Raw genomic sequence first — 21,718 nt, forward strand, 5'->3', positions numbered from 1 at the left:
CCATCTGTCAGGCTGGTGTCAAGTGGCCCTTGTCTCCAGTGATTATGAAAGCTCCCACTGCCTCAGGTGGTCCGTGGACCAAGTCACCCATCTTAGAATGTCTAGGCCAGGCCATATGGTGGGGTGCAAGGGGCACCCAGGGGAGGCAGCACTCCTCCTTTTCCTGCAACCAGCAACACGCCATTCGCTGCCCACTAAAAGTGTCTGGATCTGAATGGGCAGGAAACGTCCTGACAGATGCCATTCACAGTATCTGCAAGAAGAGTCAAGCAGCAGCACAAAGTGAGAAGTTACCCAGGTAGTCACCATCAAAGCTCTGCTTTGACACTGAGATCTGATGTGAAAGTTGTGGAAATGGAGCCTGACGATCCTTTCCAACCGATTCTGAGTTGCATCGAATTCAGATGTTTCTTACACTTGAGTTAAATATACGGAAGGAATCTATGCGTTATCATTCAAAAGTTTGCATAGACATATTTTTACATTATTGGAGAAGGTTTTTATTTAAAAGAATACACTGTAGGTACATAAATATAATCTGAAAAGACACCTACTATAAGTGCTACACATAGTCTTTAATATAATATTTGATAATTATGGGCATTCAACCAATACCCCATATCATTTTGTCTTTTTCTAGTTTGAATTAAAAGTGATTAAGAATGCTTTGATTACCAAAAGCAGATCCCTAATCCTTCGCATGTTTCATCAGTGAAGTTTACTGAACTGCAGTTCTGTCTGCAACCCAAAGATGAGGCGGTGCTCCTGCAAGCATGTCTCAGAAGGACGACCATCTGCCATCTGGCTGACAGTGCAGATCACACAGATGTGAGCATTCACAATAAGTAAACAATCAACTCAAGAAACACGATTGATTTTTTTTTCTGCAAATATTTTAAATCAATCACTAACATCGTGTTCTAAATGATGATGATGATGATTTCTCTTCATCCCTCGCATGGTGGGATGCCTCCGAGTGGTGCGAGGGGGGGAACGCTGGGGCTCTTGGGCCCCAGACGCGGCTAAATACCCACCAGCCGGGGGGGAAGGAGGTGGGGTCTCACCGGAAGATGAGGTGCCCAGCGCTCGCCCCGCCGGAACGGAGGAGAGTGGCTGTAGCCGCCCCACAACCCTCCTTAAACAATAATCAGGCGAGGGCCCTTCCAGGGCCCACACTGGGTGTTAACCTCGCGAGGCACCAGCGAGAGTCGTGCCGGGTGTGGGACCCGGGAGGGGGGGCAAGTCCCTGACAGGGGCCGATTGCCCAGGAGGAGGAGGAGGATTTCGCTTCATAAATAGTCTACGCCAGGGGTGTCAAACTCATTTCACATGGTGGGCCACATACGGCCTGGGTAGATGTCAAGTGGGCCGGACCATTAAAATGATACCATACTTTGCTATAAATAACCAAAACAATATGTCTTTCCTTTGTTTTGGTATAAAGAAGCACAAGAACATTAGGAAAATGTTGAAATTAAATGAACATATCTTTTACAAAACATTTCATGAAGCACCTTACATTTCCTTTGACGAATGTGCAATTTACTTTTATCATTCACATGTATGCATTGCAACTGATCCCACTGATTGTACAAACTTTAACAAGTAATTGGTTTTGAAAAATATAGTAATGCACTTTAAGATTAAACGAGATTTATAAAGAAAGGAAGTTTTAAACCATTTACACGTGCATATAAAATCTAAATGTAATCCCTGCCTACACCTTACAAACTAAGGAGCGTGCTATTAAATGTGTAAATGTGAGAGTGCTATTGATAGCGTCTGCTGTCATGGGTCTGTCTCAGTGATGGACTGAGGCTGCTGTTGTCTTCTTCTCTGATCAAAACAGTGTCCCCTAGCGGATACTCAATGAATTGCACCTTATTAAAAATATTTATTCTGTGTCTTTTATGCATTTTCTTCACTTTTAAATTATCCTGTGGGCCTGATGGAACGGCCCGCGGACCGTATGTTTGACACCACTGCTTTACATAATCATCTCGCGGGCCGGATTAAAGTCCTTTGGGGGCCGGATCCGGCCCGCGGGCCGTACGTTTGACACCCCTGGTCTACGCAAAGGGCATCATTTAAATTAAGAGAAAAATGTCAATGTTTTTAAACAAACCTGCCAATGACAAGTCTTTTTTTTTTCCAAATACAAACAGTTTTTATTAAAATACACAGATTATTTATTTATCATATAGCCACTTACTGAATTTGCAGCATTGGGAAATTGTGTTTGAAGAAAGCATCTTAATACATGTATAATTTGTTCATTCGTTTTTCAAAAAAGGGAAGCAAAAACAAAAATAATTACTTGTTTTCTCATTATTGAAAAAAACAAAATGAAAAACTCATTTTCCGATTTCAGATTTTCTGCACAAATGTGAACTGGAAAAAAACGATACAGTAACTGACGATTAGGACCTACCATGTAATTTGGAAATTTTCAACTGCCGCAAATTATATGACCCGTGAGGAAAGTTGAATGCAGAGAGAGCTTTTACCTGACTTGTTGGAACTTGACTAATTGGGGCCCCAGCAGCAACCACTGTGAAATCTTCTTTTTTTTTGTATAATTTATTATTATTCATCCATCCATCCATTTTCTGATCCGCTTAATCCTCACAAGGGTCGCGGGGGTGCTGGGGCCGATCCCAGCCGTCTTCAGGCAGTAGGTGGGGGACAGCCTGAACCAGTTGCCAGCCAATCGCAGGGCACACAGAAACGAACAACCATCCGCGCTCACACTCACACCTAGGGACAATTTAGAGTGGTCAATCATTCTGCCATGCAAGTTTTTAGAATGTGGGAGGAAACTGGAGTACCCGGAGAAAACCCACGCAGGCCCGGGGAGAACATGCAAACTCCACACAGGGAGGCCGGAGCTGGAATTGAACCAGGTACCTCTGCCGCCTTTATTATTATAATTATTATTATTTTAGTTTTATTGTTTCATTAAGGTCCAAATGGCAACTGCTGCGATGTCCCTATTTGGTTTTTGGACATTATTATTATTGTTATTTACAAAAATGAATTGCATTTTTAGGGACCTAAACATGTGTAAAAACTCATTAAATTTTGCACACTCATTGGCCCTGGTTAATAATTTGATGTTTTAAAGTTGTCATAAACGATGAAAAAAAAAATGGCTCTGCAGTAGTGAGCTATGAGTTTTTGAAAGTCCGATTTGGGCGCATTTTGCCGCATTTACAGGGGTCCTACATTTGCACCCTTCTCCCGGAGGATTAATCTGATCGACATCACATTTTGGCTATACCATTCTAAGACCTTGGACAACAACATGAAAAAAAAGTTTTTTTCGATACTATATGAGGAGCATCCAAATTTGCATTTAATATTTCTTTCGCCATAAAGGTGGAGATGCTTCATAACTCCCCTGTACATGCACCAAAAAATCCCAAACATCACATGTCTAAAAATAGCTGTGATCTGAAGACATCTATTTGACAGTATTCTGTTATACAGTACTTATAGTGCCTCTGAGTAATGACTAAAAATGTGATTTTTTTTTTTTTACATTTTAATGCACTGCACAAAGCCTGTTGAATGAATCAGAATGAAAATTTGTCAGAAACGCTTCAAGACTTTGAGCTTGCTCTATGTCGAATATTATGACTTTTTGGCGAAAGGCCATTATGGTGCATAGTCTAATGCAGGGGTGGGCAATTCCAATCCTGGAGGGCCGCTATTTGAGCAGGTTCAATATCAGGCTTCCGCAGATCTTGCTGATGATCTAATCATTTGAATCAGGTGTGTTGCAACAGGGAGAGATGGAAAACCTACAGGATAGCGGCCTTCCAGGACGGGAAGTGCCCATGGCTGGTCGATAGATTCACCTTCACAATAATCGTTGCTATAAACTGACCAAGATTATCCTATCTTCCCCAAATTTCACTTATTTGATGAAAGTCCAGACCTGGACTGATCTACGAATAAAATTTTCACCGTAGGCATAGCGCCGCCTACTGGCCACAGGAAATAAATGTCTCATTCTTTTATGCTTTTCTCTTTCAAACTTGACCCCTTTTGGCCTTTAGTAGGGGTCACGTTTTAAGAAAACTCTTTCAAGAGATTTCATCAATTTGTCTTGAAACTGTGGGTGCTTCTACTAAAATGCTCATGATTATCGATTATATCTGATTGTCTTGAAACTATGAATGTTTCATCTTAAGAAGTTCAAGGCAACCAGGAAAAAGCAAAGCATTTTATTTTGTCCAACGCTGTTGTCGTGGCATCTCACTGTTTTCGAAAGATCACACTGATTTTGATGGTCCAAACATTTGTGAAACCATATGAAACTTAAGTCGTTGTTGGTGACTCACTTGATTTATGTGCGGGCAGCATGGAATCGATTCCCACTCAGTGACGGTGTCATTGTGGGTGTGAATTGTTGCCTGCCTCGATATGTGCCCTGCAACTGACTGGCGACCAGGTCAGGGGGTAGTGCGCCTTCGTGCACCTTTCATCCAAAGACAGCTAGGACAGGCTGCAGCAACCCCCGCGACCCTCTTCTTGATAAGCAGTCTTGGAAATGGATGCATAGATGATATGAAACTTGGCACACACAACATGCTTGGGAAAATATTCACCATTTAATGAGTTTTTTGTGCAGTTTTTTACAAATAGCTTGGTGCACCTTCTGTATATTTTAACAAAACAGCTCCGGTTGACCATGTCACAAAAATCCATGAAAGGGGGCTTATGTAACAGCCCAAAAAGTCTCTGAATCCCTATTCTAAACTCATCAGGACTACTGCTAGTCTAAACACGGCATTCTGATTAATATTGCATTTGTCAAAGATGAGTTAAGCACCAAAATCCATCCGTTTTTGTGCATCTAAGGGTGCGGCCAATTTCAATCAGAATAGATTCATTGACCAAATGTCAAACACACAAAGAATTTACTTTCCGAGTAACAACGCGTCCAAAGGAGCGGAAACAAAACAATGACCAACAAAGGGGAACAGAACAGGCGGTCCGCTGTTTAGCACCCCAAAATCTAAGATGTGAAAGGAAAAAAAAGGGGTAAAGGAGGGAAAGAACCCGACATAATCTAAATATTCTCCTTGAATGGCAGCATGGTTTGAGCCTGAGATAAAACCTCAGCACATGCAGCATACATTTAAGACATGTACAGCAAATCTCGAGACTTTACATGTAGTGAACGGGGAGGATGGAAAGAGGGAGGAGGAGGGAATGCAAGCCAACCAGTCTGAAAAGCACCTCAGACCAGTTGAGCGGTCTGTTATTCAAGTTAAGTCATGAGGGCGGAGTGTATAGGCATCAAATGAATGAATGAATGAATGAATGAATGAATACTTTATTGTCATTGCACACTTGTTACAACGAAATTCTGCAGGAGCCTCCATCCCCAAGTGCGTCGCGAAATATAAAAATATAAAAAATATATAAATACATTGCACTCCCCTGCGGTGACATTCAGGCAGGTGTGTAGCATGTTGTCGTGGTTTTGTGTGCGTGTCACGCATCTGCAGCTGCATGGTCAAGCTTATCGTCTCCGTGGAGAAATCCTTCGAATATCAGTTTCGGGCTCGGGAAGGAAGGGTAAGGGGTTGATTGGAATTCTAGCATCCAAGCGTATTTTTCATCCAAGGGAAAGTCCAGATAGCAGTTGTTTTGGGAACAGGCCTTCAACAATTTCAGACAGCCTTGAAAGTCTTTTAGCTTGTGACGCTCAATGGCATCAATATGCCGAATCCTCAATTAGTTTCTCCAGGCAGGATGCCAACTATTCCTTTCTTTTCCATTTTGCGAAGTGACTTCAAAAGGGCATTCGCCTTGCAATTGACTTCAGTGTTCATCACCCACCCCACATCCTCCATGAAGACCATCAGCTTATTTCCATCCAATGCAGCTGCTCCTAATGACTGAATTTTGCAAAAGATCAGGAAACTGCCAACTCCAAAAAGCAGGATACCTATCTGAAGACCAATAATGAAGATGTCTCACACCTCCTCTACGGACGGTATTGACAGGCACACCATTCTCCACTTCTGCCAAGGCCAAGGGTCAAAGGTGTCAAACTCCGGTCTTGGAGGGCCGCCATCCTGCATGTTTTTTATCTCTCCCTGTTGCAACACACCTGATTCAAACGAACAGGCTCAATATTAGGCTTCTGAAGAGCTTGCTGATGAGCTGATTATTTGCAGGACGGCGGGCTTCCAGGACCGGAGTTTGACACCTACGGTCTAAGGCAGGGGTGGGCAAACTTTTTGGCTCGGGGGCCACATTGATTTCTAAAATTTGACAGGTGTGCCGGGTCAGCACAAGATACGGTACATATAAAAAACTGCATACGTTGATAGTCCATACCAAACATCAACAGAACAAAAGCATTAAAGTATTAACATATTTTTTTAAATGAGAACAGTGAAACAACTATGGTATCTATCCTGTATGAACGTCCAAGTATGTTAACAACATACATGTGTGACAACACAAGCAACAAAGTGCAACAATATATTGCCTAGGGAACGTTCATTTACTCAACTGTCCGTCGAGACGCAAGCATTCACTCTGAGCATGGAAATTGCCAAAATCAGACTGAGCAAGAATCTCTTCCTCGTTTTTCAAAGTCTCGTAGATTTGAGTCTTTCCGACTCCATGCGCCTCCTGAATGTTTCGTACTTTGTAACTGTCAGAGTTTTTCTCAGACAAAGTTAAAGAAATGACTCGGCATACAGGGAAAATTGTCTTCAATATCGGCGGGAGGGATCTCTGAGAGCGCACGACTTTAGTTGCCCCGATGATCACACACTCGGCTCCCTCTTCGCCGGTTCGAACTTTTATTGCAAAATACAAGAAAAACACTGCCCCCGATATTTGCATACCGCGCCCCCCGGTCCGTCCCCTCGGTAGTGATCTGATCTACCCGAATACACAAGTCACAGACTTTGCTGATGACAAATGTCCCCCTGGGTGCGACAGCTGTTCCCAAACCGTCCTTTGGTATTCAACAACTCTTTGTTCCCAATTCGTTTATTCCCACTTTGTGATTGAGTCAAGCCTTTTTCCATCTGTTCGCCCCCCTTGCTTTGACGTGATTACTCAAAAGAAGGCCCTCCGCCCAAACGGCCGACACCTCTGCGCTGAGTATGTCCAGACATGCCCAAATTAACCGAAACTTTAAACATGATACAATTTTGTTCATAGATTTCTCTATCAGTAACCCACTTCGCTTAATCAGATACATTTCACTTTCTCTTCCGCCGTCATTACTGTTCCTCTTCGTTTGGATGCCATGATCAACAGGACGTAAATGTTAATGATCGTCGTACCTTCACCTTCCTGGCTTGGAGGTTCTGGTGGCCCACCATGATGAGAGATGTTAAGGAATTTGTCATGGCCTGCACTGTCTGCGCTCGCAGCAAGGCTTATCACCAGGCACCCGCCGGTCTGCTGCAGCCCCTTCCTACACCAAGTCGGCCCTGGTTCCATGTGGCATTGGACTTTGTGTCCGGACTTCCCCCTTCTCAGGATAACACTGTGATCCTAACGGTGGTGGACTGTTTCAGCAAGGGAGTTCACCTGGTGGCCCTGCCCAAACTTCCATCGGCGTCCGAGACTGCTGAGCACCTCATGGCCCATGTGTTCCGCCTGCATGGCCTTCCCAAGGATATTGTCTTGGATCGAGGACCTCAATTCGTCTCCCGTGTATGGCAGGCATTTTGCAAGGTGTTGGGTGCTTCTGTTAGTCTCTCCTCAGGATATCATCCCCAGACTAACGGGCAAACTGAGAGAATGAACCAGAGCGTGGAGTCCGCCCTTCGTTGTGTGGCCGTGAAGAAGCCTGCCTCCTGGAGCCAGTTTCTCCCCTGGGTTGAATATGCAATCAACTCCCTGGTCTGCTCCACCACCGGACTCTCACCCTTTGAGGTTTGTCTGGGTTACCAGCCACCCATATTCTCTGCACAGGAGTCTGAAGTAGCTCTGTGCGACGGAACGTGCCAGTCGTGTTGCCAACCGTCGTTGTTGTTCAGCACCGGCGTACCGACCTGGGCAGAAGGTGCAGCTGTCCTCCAAAGATCTTCCACTTCAGCCAGGTGCCAAGAAACTAAGTTCCCGGTTTGTTGGACACTTCGAGATCCAAAAGGTGCTCGGTCCTGCAGCAGTGCGTCTGAAGCTCCCTCCTTCCATGAAGATTCATCCTGTTTTTCATGTGTCCCGGGTTAAGCCAGTCTCCGTCAGCCCCCTGATGCCTCTGACCCCGGCCCCACCTCCCCCTGAGTTTGTGGACGGGCACCCCCAGTGGAAGGTCCGTGAACTGATGGATGTCCGGCGCTGAGGAGGCGGATTCCAATATCTGGTTGACTGGGAGGGCTACGGCATGGAGAATCGGAGCTGGGTCTCCTTCCGGCTCATTATGGACCCTGCCCTGATCACTGAGTTTCATCGCTCCCATCCCGACAAACCTGGCGGGTCACTAGGTGGCTACCGTAGGGGAGGGGGTACTGTTAGGGAGGGGCCAGCCAGGTAGTCTCCTCAGCCAGGTCGCTCTGCACTTCACACCTGACACTCGCCAGCTCATCACCCACCTGTAGCTCATCTGCTCGTTTAGACGAGTATAAGTTGGCTCCCAAACCATTCCTCAGTGCAAGTTTGTGCCGTCACCACCTATAGTGAGCTCTGTTGGCATCGCCTGCAGTTTTTTTTTCCTGTGTGGACATTCCCCTGTGGACTCCTCGAGCTTCTCCCTGAACATTTAAGTAAGTCTCAGTTTTCTCACTGAATGAGGTTTTCGTTTGTTGTGTTGACATTTCCCAATGGATTCTTCGTGCTTTTCCCTGAGTGACATTGCAAAGACCGTAATAAACAACGCCAAGTGTTGGCTTCCACCATACCTGCCTGTTGTCGTGCAATTGGGGTCACATACAAACCCTAACAGAAATAGCATGGCTCCATTTTTATGGCAACGAATACCATCAAGTGAGGACAAGCAATGGTGGAGGAACAAGGCATGCCATCATGGAAAAAACAGCAACTGTTCCTCAGATTTTGGAGTTTGGAAAAGAGCTATTTTTCCCAGATGGAAGCTCAACCAAAGGACCAGTTGGTGACTACTTTGGAGGTCTGTGATTTTAAAAGAAATCAGATTTCTTTAGATGAAACTGTTGGCAGACTCTATGAAAAAAAACAAAACAAATTGAAGCTGATTAGATTTTACATTTGCACAAAAGAAAATCCTCCAACATGTCATCTGGATGAATGCAGTGAAACTCCTTTATCTGTCACCTACATGGTGGTATAATGTTCGCAGTTGATTGAAGATGGATCTCACCTTGACACAAATGTGCATAAAAATGTATTGCATCATGGACACTCGTCGGCCAGTGGCATAGGAGAACAGGTTTGCGCCACTTGTTGCAATTTTTGTTGTGATAGATTGAAGTGAAATCATTTTGCTCTTTAAAAAAACTAAAAACATTGTGCGTCCCAGTAATGAACATATTTGCTCAAAAATGCATCTAAGGGAAAATTCTCAACAATCTTATACTATTACTGAAGTTTAATCCTAATCTGTATTTAATCAGAACAAAATGCTTACCATTACATGACTTTAAAATTGCTGCAAACAATTATTTTGAGAGTGTTCATTGTGTTTGTTGCAGAGCCTGCATTTGCAAGCAAGGTCCACAAATCAAAGAGGACTTTCTGAGACCGAAACAGCAGAAGGGGCAGGAAAGTGTATTGAGTGATTAGCACGTGTCTTGTCCAGGGAAACCAAGACAAGTATGATTAAAAAATGATGAGATTTATTCAAAAAAAAAACATGGAGAGACACCGTTCACACATTTGTCAAGGGAGCCCTCTCTGTTTCGCACTCTTTTTATCTCGTTTTCTTCTTTTTGGGAGGGGCGAAGGTCAGCACAATCAGCATTTTGAGCTACTACACAGAATGCAGACTAGTGCATGAGCAGGCAACTTTGCTTATCTGCAAAATAATTGGTCAACATTCAATGGTACAAACGATTACTTACATTTTAGCCCTGTTAGATGTCAAATTCCCATAACACATGTCTCACAGTTATGAGGTTCTTTGTGTATGAAGTTGGCTTGTACTTGCATGGGTGATCTGCAGGTACTCCACCTTCTTTCCAAAATTCTCAGGTCTGTTGAACTTTTTAATTTGTAAAAAAAAATATCTTTACTGAGGTGTGAATGTGCAAATGCTCTGATCTTAGCAGGGGAAAGCGTTCCTGGGTTTATAAACCCTACCCTCACCCAAAGGCACGTGGGACAGGCTCCAGATGTCTCACAAAACTTAATGGGGATAAGCGTAGAAAATGAATGGGAGCTTGAAAATAACTGCCACTTTCATTTCTTTCAGTTTGACCCAAAGGTTTGAAGTTAAGGTTGTACAGTTGATACATCATAAATTGTTAAAAATTTGTGCACTGTTAGAAGAAAAACACGTGCTTTTCTAGTTTATATTCCCTTTACATGTAAAGGCTGTTTGTGATTGATGTTTGTAAGAATTTGTGAATGTTAATAAAATTAGTTCCAAATCATTCGAATAGTTCGTTTTTTTTTTTTAAACACAAGAAACCACCTACTGACGAAAGTCAGGAGTGACAATTATGTAGTCATCTTTTTCAGGCAAAAAGCGTGAAATCTCAATCGGGATGTTGTACAGGTATGAAGGAATACTAGTCAGCATCCAATTTGGTTGTGTAATTGTGGATCAAGTCAGTAACCAAGAATTAAAGTTTATTTTCACAAATAATGCTTTTACAAACTAACATTTTATATCATAGATCAAATATGTTGTCCTTGTACAGGAAGAAAAATAGCAGAGACAACAAATGTTTTAATTGCGATGGCTATATATTATTAGTCCTCAAAAATGTTACACTTCTGCATTTGTAGTACCGTAACCTCCTAATCAACTTTGGGTCACTACTTGCTGTGTAGCCACCAGTGGCGGATGCTGGTCTGTCAAGGAGGGGAAGCTCAATTTTGGCCAACATCATAAAATGTGTCCCTATATTCATACAGTATGTGAATTCTACTCTCCGTTCATTTTCAAGAAAATTATCTGTGACCCTGTCATACCAACAAGGCGGCTTCTCCAGGGACTTAACTAGTGTCCTGCAACTACAATAAAACCTACCAGAAATAAAAGATTAATTTGTCGCGAGTTGCTTTCTACAAAGAGAGTGTCGCTAAGATGATTAGAAGAAGTCTCCCGTTCAACTCAGAACAGAATGAGAATTGAAAGATGCTCCCACGGATGCCTACACTAAAAGATCGTGATTGGCTCATTTCGCTGTCAATCAAAAAGAGATTCAGCCTCAGACAGATCATCCAATCATCATGCAGAAAAGCTCAGCGTCCGGGCCAGCCGATACATGCCCACTGCCCATAGACTCCCAAAGACACTGAGCATCCGGTGGGAGGGACAAAACCAGCATTTATCCAATGATTCGTCTAGTTTCAATGCATTGGGGATACTCTCTATACGCCCAGCGTCCGAGCGGTCAACGCTCGGCGTCCACACAGTTTAAAGCACAGTGAAGCTGCGAGAATGAATGAGAAGAGAGTCGCGTCGTAACCAGTCTTAAGAAGCTGATTCAGAACAAAAGTAGAGCGCGTTGTAACGCATATTTAGTCAATGACATGTATACACAATTGTATGTACACACATATATTTGATCACTTACTTTTTGACATTATAGGGGAAGCTGAGCTTCCCTTGCAGTCTTAGAGCAATCGCCTCTAGTAGCCACATTATACTAAATAAGATTTGGCCACTTTAGAGAAGTTAGTATCTCAGATGTCTTGCTTGCCTGAACGACACTCTTCTCGGATCCAACTCTTTCCGGACCAGACGAACAGCCTCTTTCCTGACAAGAAGTCCATGTTCTCTGTACTTACTGTACATCCGTTTGTAACCGTGTAGCTGTTTGGAATGGTGCAATTAGCAACAAAGTTAGCAAGAACTGCCAAGTCAGTGAACGTTTTCTGACGAAATAGTCCTCTTTTGTTCAGCATTCGCTTCAGATGTCTTTCGTTGATTTGGAAACCGTTTTTCAGCTCAAAAACAGATTTAAAGTCTTTGTATTACAAGCCAATTTCAAAGTACAATTCAATGAAACTCGCCAACGGGTAAAAACACGCCATGTTTGTTGGTTTCAGTCACTCGGACAAATCCAGAAGTACATCAACGCGCATTAAAAAAAAAAGTGTGCGATATCTCGCAATCTTTGCGAAGGAACGCAAAACTTTCCGAGGGAATGCAAAGGTCTTTTTTTTTTTTTTTTTTGTACCCTTAGGGCCTCCATAGTTTGTGGTCACACTTTTTTTCTTTTAGATTTCAACTCAACATAAACTTGTGAATTTGTCTCATTTGAAAAACTGTCTTGAAATGTTCTCAATGTGTCAATGCCGCAGTCTGTACTGTATGTCTCTGCCCGCCTCTCTTTATTACACATGACAATTTAGCATCAGTAAACAGCTAGACAAGGCGAGCATGGATAAGCAAAGGGGCAAAAATCTCTCACAGACTAAAATAAAATGCCCATGTATAAAAAAAAAATAAATTAAAAAAAAAGAACTGGAGTTGATAACAGAGAGGGTTGGTTGATTTCGGAGCAGCACTAGGCATCTATCTGTGCATGTATTTGGCATTTTAGGGTGTTTTGGTGCCTTGCTCAAGTGCACCAATATTCCCAGGATAGCACGCAGCATTCTTGGCCACTTTTTATGTTAATCTTCATCATAAAGCAATTTGGGGAAAAAGAATTTTTTTTTTTAATTCAGCGGTGAAGAAATGCAGAGAATGTGTCTCAAATAAAACATGAATGAACTTTGAAAGTGTAAGTTGATTATCTTTTGATGAATGATGATTATCATTATTACAATTATATTTATGTACAGGGCTGACGGTAAGCTGATGTTAAAAACAAACTACTCATTTGTAGTATGTATTTTGATTAAATAAAACAAAATGATGCAGACTGGTTTTCCTCCACAATGAGCTGCATCTCTGCTCGTTTTCAAAACAAAATGAATGGGGGAGGTGTGATCTCACGTGGTATTCAATTTGAAGGCCATGTTTGAGGGCCAATAGAGATGATCATTATTCTTGGCATCTGCCTGTCTCGAAAGGCAATTGTGATTGTGCCTGTGGAGTCAGTCTGTGGCAGAACAACAGCACCTGCTGTGCAGGCGTTACAGGCGGTAGAGTTGCTGCAGTGAGGATTTCGCTGTGTGTCGGCACGGACTTTTTTCTCTCGCTTGTCTGCATGCCCTCCTTTTTTCCACTTATCCCCCTTTCCACTGATGTTAATGTATGATTGCGGAATTGACAGTGAGTTGCGAGCCGCTAGGATATTTGGCTGCTTCCACAAGGCTGTGCCAGTTTTGATACCCACTTCTTCATAGCAGAGAGCCATCCTGTAAGTCAAAAGCGAGCTGGGCTTTCTGCCCTTTTGTGCATGGCAGACATGATCAAGTGGGTGTAAGCGTCTTTTTGTGAGCGGGGCAGAAACGCCACATCAGACATGGTTCTGCCGTGGAAAGCTGAGGATCGGGTGACGATAATTTGAGTTCCAAAAAAGAGGACACTAGGCACGGCCTCAAATGATACTCAGAGTTTACTCAAAGATTCAGAGTACGTGGAGAAAAGCCATGCAGGCACGGGGGAGAACATGAAAACTCCACACCGGAAGGCCGAAACCCTGAATCGAACTCTGGACCCCTGCATTGTGAGACAGACGTGCTAACCAGTCAACAACCATCCCGCCACATATAGATATGCTGGCATGATGGTCGACTGGTTAGCACGACCGCCTCACTGCAGAGGTGAGATGCAGGGTTCACTTCTGGGTCTGCCCTTCCTGTGTGGAGATTGCATGTTCTCCCCGTGCATGCGTGGGTTTTCTCTCACATTTCTAAAACATGCATGGCAGGTTAATGGAAAACTGTCCCAAGGTGTGATTGTGCTCACATAGACAATCATTCTCACTCATAATCGCACCTCAGGACAATTTTAGAGCATGTAATGAACCTACCATCCGCTTTGTTCCAGTAGCCCATTTTTCATCAAGGTGCTCTGGTTCCCCAGCACCTGACGCAGAACTTGTTTGGCCAGGCGACGTCTGAGCCGGCATGTCATTCGATTTATTGTCTCTCACCATTGTATGTGGTAGGCATTAGCGTGAAGGGTCTTGCCCAAGGACCCACACTGGATGGTGTTATGTGCTCATTTTTTACATATATATGTGTGTGTGTGTGTGTGTGTGTGTATGTATGTGCTTTTGAATGAAGGGATGGAAATCGAATGTTTTTTTTGTCAGATTCATCGACTAATCTACAGATTGATCATTTCTTAAAATAATCATTAGTTGCAGCCCTTACGTAAGCATGCTTACTTTACAAAATTGAAAAACCAATCACAGGTGTAATTTCAACATTGCATGGCTGTGCAATAAGCAATAGTGTACATTCACTCAAAGACAAACGTAGAAACTCAAGCTATATTGCTTTTACAAAATATTACAAATGTACTGTATTTCAGTTCTGGAACTTTTCTGAGCTCATGCTCATGCAAAAACACATTACTGGTAGTTCCCTTTTGGCTTCCATGGTAACCTTTGCCGTGAAGTGCACTGCATACATTAACAAATGCACCACCCAACACTTAATGTACAGTACATGTAAATGACTTGAAAATGTCACCGCCACTGACTGACTGCCATATTTCCTTGTTTTTGTTTCTCATAGATGCACTGTTTTTCATGTTAAAAAAAAATTATAATTTTAATATGAAAGAAAATCTGAATTTAACACTTACCCTTTCAGCCGCACGAATGTAAATAATTTCAGGCTTAATTTGCATCCTCACTAAATCAATTAATAAATATTTTTAAAAACGTGTTGACTGTTTTTTAAATGTTACTATATTTATTCCAGCATTTGTTATATTGCCATGTCTGTAATGCTCTGTCTTCCAAATGGTATAAAGTGTGGGTGCGCTGCTTCCAAATGGAGTAAAAGAGTGAGTGGTTTTCAAATGGTGGGCTTAATGCTGCCGGTGCCATATCTGAGTCACACGAAAAATGGATTGCCCACACTACCACATAGACTTACAGCTGAAAAAATGAAAAAGTAAAACGTGACAAAAAGTACAATGGAACCAACACCAACTGTGAATTGTGAAATCATAAAACAATGGAAAAGGTACACATGCTGCTTTTCCACTGCAGAGTAAAATAATGTTGTGTGAATGTCTGGTCTCTATCTATCTATCTATCTATCTATCTATCTATCTATCTATCTATCAAGAAGTTATAAAAAGACAAATGTTCTAACACTGAGAATCGTTCCGCAATGTTTGGAAATCAAACTATGATTAAAATGAGCCCATTTTAAAAAATGGATTCATTTGCAATGAAGTGATCGTAATTAATGTGCCAAAGTCCCACCACTAATACAGAATGGTGTCAAGAGTTTTTTACCCAGACAAAGTTAAACAAATGACTTGACACACAGGGAAGGTTGTCTTATCGGCGGATTCGGATCTCGAAGAGCAAACGACAGCAGTTGCACCGTGATCACACTTCGAGATCCCTGTGCTCCTGCCGGACTTTTATTGTTTACATAGGCAAAATACAAGAAAAACACTGCCCCCGATATTTGCATGCCACGCCCCCAGTCCGACCCCTTGGTAGTGATCTGACTACCTTGGTTTAAGCTTTGAACCACAGATACATTGACACCTTCCAGTCTGGTCTACAAGGAATAAGCAAGTTGCAGACTTCGCAGATGACAAATGTCCGCCCGGGTGCGACACCTGTTCCCAAACCGTCTTTTTGATGTTCTACAACACTTCGTTCCCAAATTGTTTATTCCCACTTTGTGACCGAGTCTAGCCTTCTTCCATCCGTTCGCTCCCTTGCTTTGACGTGATTACTGTGGACATCAAAAGCCCTCCGCCCAAACGGCCGACACCTTTGCGCACAGGCATTTTGGGGCGCTGAATACGGACCCAAACGTCTAGACATGCCTAAATGAAATGAAACTTTAAACATGATACCATTTTGCTCATAGATTTCTCTGTCAAATGGTCAATGTTCATTCTGATGTTTGCATGTCTTGACATTTGATATATGAATCAATATTTAATGACTGCAACCACCTGTCAAAGGCTTGACAGTTTTCATAATAACATATGTCAGTAACAGAAGAAGTAAAAACCCTGCTATTTCCTGTTGTTTAGAAACCAGAAACCCCAAAATTATGTTGTCATCCAATCTATTTTGACCATCACTTAAATGAGACATATTTTTCTCAACAATTCAGAGCAGTTCCCATGTTTCTTAATAACATATCTGTAACATGCCTCCATCAAAATATCCCAAGAGTCAACCATTACAGCACATATTTCACCCTCTTTTAGATTTTTAAATAAGTCTGTTTTGAGGGGGCAGTTATACGTAATTATGCTGTGTAAAGCGAGGGCCATCTCTGAAGTGCATGCGATCCCCCATCAAGAATTGTAGCCAAGCGAAAATCATCAGCCTGAATGGGTCCCACACATGTTAAACTGAATTTGGGATCAGATCGGTGCATTATTGAGTAATGGTGATGCCTAATTTTTGAGAATTGAGATTTGCTGCAATCAATTTATGCTTATCTTCATTAAAGTGAACATCCATCCATCCATCCGTCTGTCCGTCCATTCTCTTCACCGCCTGTTCTCAGTGGGGTCACGGGCATGCTTGTGCTTTTCTTTGCATACAGTTAATGTTGAGTTATGCTTGAAGCAAATATGTTTTGCACGAAAATGAGAAGTGCAGAATTCGGATGGCACAACTTTTGTAACCTTTTTGACTTTGTCTGCCTTTCTCCCACTTGTCTGTCGATATTCTCCCAAACTGTAGGAAGCGGTGAAGTACATCTAGCACATATGAACAACACTTCACCACGATAGAATTAGAACCTTTTTTTTCTATTAACCCTCACATGGTCATGATGATGTTTGACAATATTCATGAAGTTGGGAGGAAAGCACTGTTTTTAATGCACCGCTTTTGCTCGTCCGCCATTCTTTTTACCATCCGTGTAGGTTTCAGATTTTCATAGGTGCATGGTGCAAAAATATATGGGCAATGCAGACGCCGCGCAGAGAGGTATGGTTGAAATAATATAATTTTGTCACATGCTGTCATGTGGACCTCATGTGTCATGCATAAAGGTTTATGAGAGGTGTTTTAATTGTAGTTGTTTATGATGGTCACATTGTCATTATGTCAATGTCCCATTGCTGTTTATGGGTCAAAATTTATATATTGCACCTTGTTAAGACACATCTAATAGCACAACTGAATGACTGGCCCCTCAAAACAGACTTATTTAAAAATCTAAAAGAGGGTGAAAAATGCCGAGACAACCGTCAAAAGAAAGTAGCAGATGAAGAAGAACCACCGAGACGGTCCAAAAAAGCTTCGCTGAACTCATGTCAGAAAGTAGGGGGAATCTCTTGGGCTCATTTCGCCTATGCGGGTAGTCAGAGGTCAAGGGAAGCTCTTTGCTACTTAAGCAGAAGCAGCTAGCTAGCAACATCTTCAGGTGGCTACTAGTGCACCTTAACACATCAAAGAGTCACTCCTAAGTTGGCAATCATCACCCGTCGTGGCTATGACAAGTGTCATACTCACGAAGGGAAGCTAACCTAAAATTTACACAGCTATGGGTTTAAGACTGCAATTACCGGTTAAGTGTTTGGGTGATCAATTACACTTTTCACAGACAGCTGGCTGGAACCACGTCAAAGTGGAGAACCTCCAACTCTGAACAGTAAAAGAGCAAGATGATTAAAATGTGTCTGGAGAGAAAATCATACATGCTAAATTGAATTAACTTCCGTTATGGTGTACGTAACCTAGGAGAAATGGCCTATAAGCTTAAAACTATATCAAGATACTATGCAATGTGTATAATCTGTCAGCGATGGTTTTTGTCTGTTTTTACAAAACAGCCCTGAGTTTTGTCTTTGACCTTTGAGGTCTGCACAATTATTGCTCTTAAAATTACAAAATAGCAGAGCTTTATTTTTTTTCTTTTTTTTTTTAAAGCAATTTACCTTTTTTTCTAGGCAAGAAAAAAGTTTTCTGTTCAACACAATGTGAATTTAAGAATGAACAACTGTTGACTCCTGGAGTCAACAGTTGTTCATTCAGACAGTCAGACTCCATTAAAAAAGAAAAACATTTGTTAATTCTGTATTGTCATACCGCGACACGCAGCTATCAGGGAATTCAAAAGGTGGTGGAATATGCTTTTTTATCAATGAAGCATGGTGCACTGATGTCACGAAGCTCAATGAACACTGCAGCCCAGACTTGGAGTCGCTGTGTCTCAACTGACCACATGAGTTCTCCTGTTTCATACGAACAACGCTACAAACGCTGGCTGACCAAGTAAATAAACTCAAGCTGAAGCATCCAGTCACCCCTTATCATTTTGGGTGATTTTAATACAACACAACTTAACCAAGAACTTCCCAGATTTACACAACGTTTAAAGACTCATACCGTTCTCTTGCCAATTCAACATTGGGCTTTTCTGATCATTGTTTAATACACTTAATCCTTACATACAGTAGCAGACTCAAATGTGTAAAACAGGTTGTCAAGACTGTGAAAAGATGGACCGATGACGCAAAGCTGGCACTACAAGAATGCTTGGGCTGCACTGACTGGGGCATCTTTGAGACTTCAACTGGCAGCCTGGACCAGTCACTGTAAACTTCATACATCAGTTTCTGTGAGGAGATGTGTGTACCAACAAAGTCTTTCTGATTCTTCAACAATAATAATCCATTGGGTCACTGCCAAACTCGGGCAATTTAGCAAAGCGAAACAGGTTGCCTTTAGAAGTGGAGATAGGGCACTTTATAAACACGCCCAAAACCAATTGACAAAGGAAATTAACATCGTAAAGAAAAGTTTTTGATGATGACACATTATCTGCAGACATTTATTACCGCTGACAGTTACTCCATCCACACTTTACATCAGAAGGCAGAATGGGCACATCCTGTCTTGTTTGATTTTTGTTTCAGTCTCCATCTGGCGAGTGGGCGTTACCTCACAAGTCACACATGTCTCGAATCTGGCCTTGTTACCAGCCTGCTTTATAAGGCAGGCCACACCAACCACTGACTGTCGGATTATTATCCTCGCTCACGACTCTGTGTCCAAGTGCTGAATTCTCTAGACGTTCTTGATATTTTGCATCATAGCCTCTTGCCACGTTTTTTCTGAGTATCGTATCATTTAAGTAGTTCTTATCATACACTATTTTGGTTTGTATTCTCGCATATTGGAATTCCTTACTTTTGAGTTTGCAAGCAATTTATGTTTTTCTTGTTCCTTGCCTTTGGCAAACATTTTTGGTTTGTTTTCACCTTTTCCCATTTTCTTTGTTACCAGCGTCCTTCGTTGTACTTTGTCAGTCTTGCATTCTTTGGTAAATATTTTTTGGTAAAATCTCTTGTCTGTGCCTACGTTTGTGGAATCTAATTATGCCTGGAAAATTGTGGACGCCTGACAGTCTTCATTTGGCAAAATACATGTAATGCAAGGTATTTTACCAATTTATTAAACTGATCTCAAAAAACTCACCCAATATGTTCAAGTGATTTTTTTACTGCTCCACATTCTCTATTGGACTAAGACTGGACTTGGTAAAACTGCTTTCAGTGTTTATGCTTCAGCTAGCGGAAATTCTCTACAACAGACACTCAAACTCAACACATTTAGATAATACTTTATGTTGAAGAACTTATTTGCTTTAAAATGGAACAGTTATTGTTTTCCCTGTTGTTTTGTTTCTGTCACGGTACTCTTGACATAATTGAAAATGAGGTCATGCCCTCAATGCTCTCAAAAAATTTAAATAAAGGTTTGAATTGAATTCAATAATACTGAATCATATCCTCGCTGTATAAACTGTGTCCAGTGTTAAGCATTTGCATTGTTTTAATTGCAATTGCCATTATATTCAATATTTAGTGACAAACCCAAGATGGCAAAAGTCACCATGTGCAATTTTCTTTTCCTTTACATATTAATTCCAACAGTCACAGAAATGCCAGGGAATTATTAAACCATCCTTGGGCTCTCTGCTAATAACAGCATTACATCTTTCCAGTGACAGTGAAAAGTGATACAGTGAAAACTGTAATTAAATGTCTAATTGGCATATTTTAATAGAATAAAGTAAATTACCACAGTCACATGAAATAATTGAACAACAAAGCAATTATGGTCTGTAGGCACCAGTCAGCCTGATAATTGCAGTTTGGCTCAGGCTGACAGCAAATACAATTAGACCGAGTGGAGCTTCAGATTAGGCTGTCTATTTTTTTTTTTTTTTTTTTGCCAAATTCTCACAGTCTGCTTCTTATCCAGCAACACATTGGGAAAATGACATTTGTCATGTGTTCTACCTTAGCCTGAAGATAAATATTTAATAAAGCAGCACGGTGGGCGACTGGTTAGCACATCCACAATGCAGAGGTGTGGAGTTTGTATGGTCTCCCCGTGCCTGCATGGGTTTTCTCTGGGGACTTTGGATTCCTCCCACATTTCAAAAACATGCAATGGAGAAATTTGCAATGTACAGCAGCAAAGTTCAGAGGGAAGAAGTACAAAAAGTAGAAAAACAAATATTTGCATGCACAAAATAAGTTTTAAAAAATGAACTGGACACAGTACAGAACGCAATATAAAAATACAAAATATAAGATATAAGCATTTATGCAACTGTGTATGTTCTGCATCAGGTGGCTGTGCTATTTACAGTGGGTGAGTGGCGGAAAGTGCAGGTTTTCAGGTGCATTTATTCAGTAGCTTGACAGCAGTCGGCAGGAACGAGCGGCGGTACCTCTCCTACTTGCAGCGCGGGTGTATCAATCTCTGGCTGAAGGAGCTGCCCAGTGCTGTCAGGGTGGCCTGGAGGGGGTGAGAAGGTCTGTCTATCATAGCTGTTAGCTTAGATAGCATCCTCCTGTTGCCCACCTCCTCCAGCGTGTCCAGGGAGCAGCCCAGGACAGAATTGGCCCTCCTGACCAGTCAGTCCAGTCTCTCTCTGGCGCGGGCTGAGATGCTGCCTGACCAGCAGATTAAGCCATAATGAATGGCTGAAGCCACCACAGAGCCATAGAAGGTCTTAAGGAGTGACCCCTGAACCTTAAAAGACCTTAGCTTTCTGAGTATTTATACTCACAAATTACGGTTTGTGAGGTAATCTGTAATCCAGGATATGAGGTGGTGGTCCACTCCGGCGTGCTGCAGTTTGTCCCCTAGTAGGTTGGGCTGGATGGTGTTGAAGGCACTGGAGAAGGCTCTGTCCCTTCCTGTTCAGAGCGTCCATGTTGGTAGACCAGTCTAGTTTATTGGTGAGAAGAACACCCAGGTACTTGTAGGAGGTCACCCTCTCTATGTCCGTACCCTGGATGTTCTTCGGTGCAGGTGAGAACTGTTTCCTGCATAAATCCACAACCAACTCCTTAGTTTTCTCTTGGTTGATCTGGAGGTGATTCTTCAGGCACCAGTCCACGAAGTCCTCCATCAGTCCCCTGTACTCCTGAACATCTCCGTCTGTAATGAGACCGACGATCGCGGAATCATCAGAGAACTTCTGAATGTGGCAGGTTGGAGTGATG

The 21,718-nt window shown here is 42.2% G+C and overlaps 1 long non-coding RNA gene across 1 annotated transcript; it reads left to right on the forward strand.

Moving 5' to 3' along the window:
- Positions 1-8,618: 8,618 nt before the first annotated feature.
- Positions 8,619-9,754, forward strand: LOC109510525 (uncharacterized). Its single transcript, XR_002167142.1, has 3 exons — positions 8,619-8,750; positions 9,302-9,391; positions 9,654-9,754. It is a non-coding gene; the product is annotated as an uncharacterized LOC109510525 (long non-coding RNA).
- Positions 9,755-21,718: the final 11,964 nt, after the last annotated feature.

Source organism: Hippocampus comes, unplaced genomic scaffold, assembly GCF_001891065.2.
Source record: "Hippocampus comes isolate QL1 unplaced genomic scaffold, H_comes_QL1_v1.1 scaffold130, whole genome shotgun sequence".
Taxonomy (NCBI): domain Eukaryota; kingdom Metazoa; phylum Chordata; class Actinopteri; order Syngnathiformes; family Syngnathidae; genus Hippocampus; species Hippocampus comes.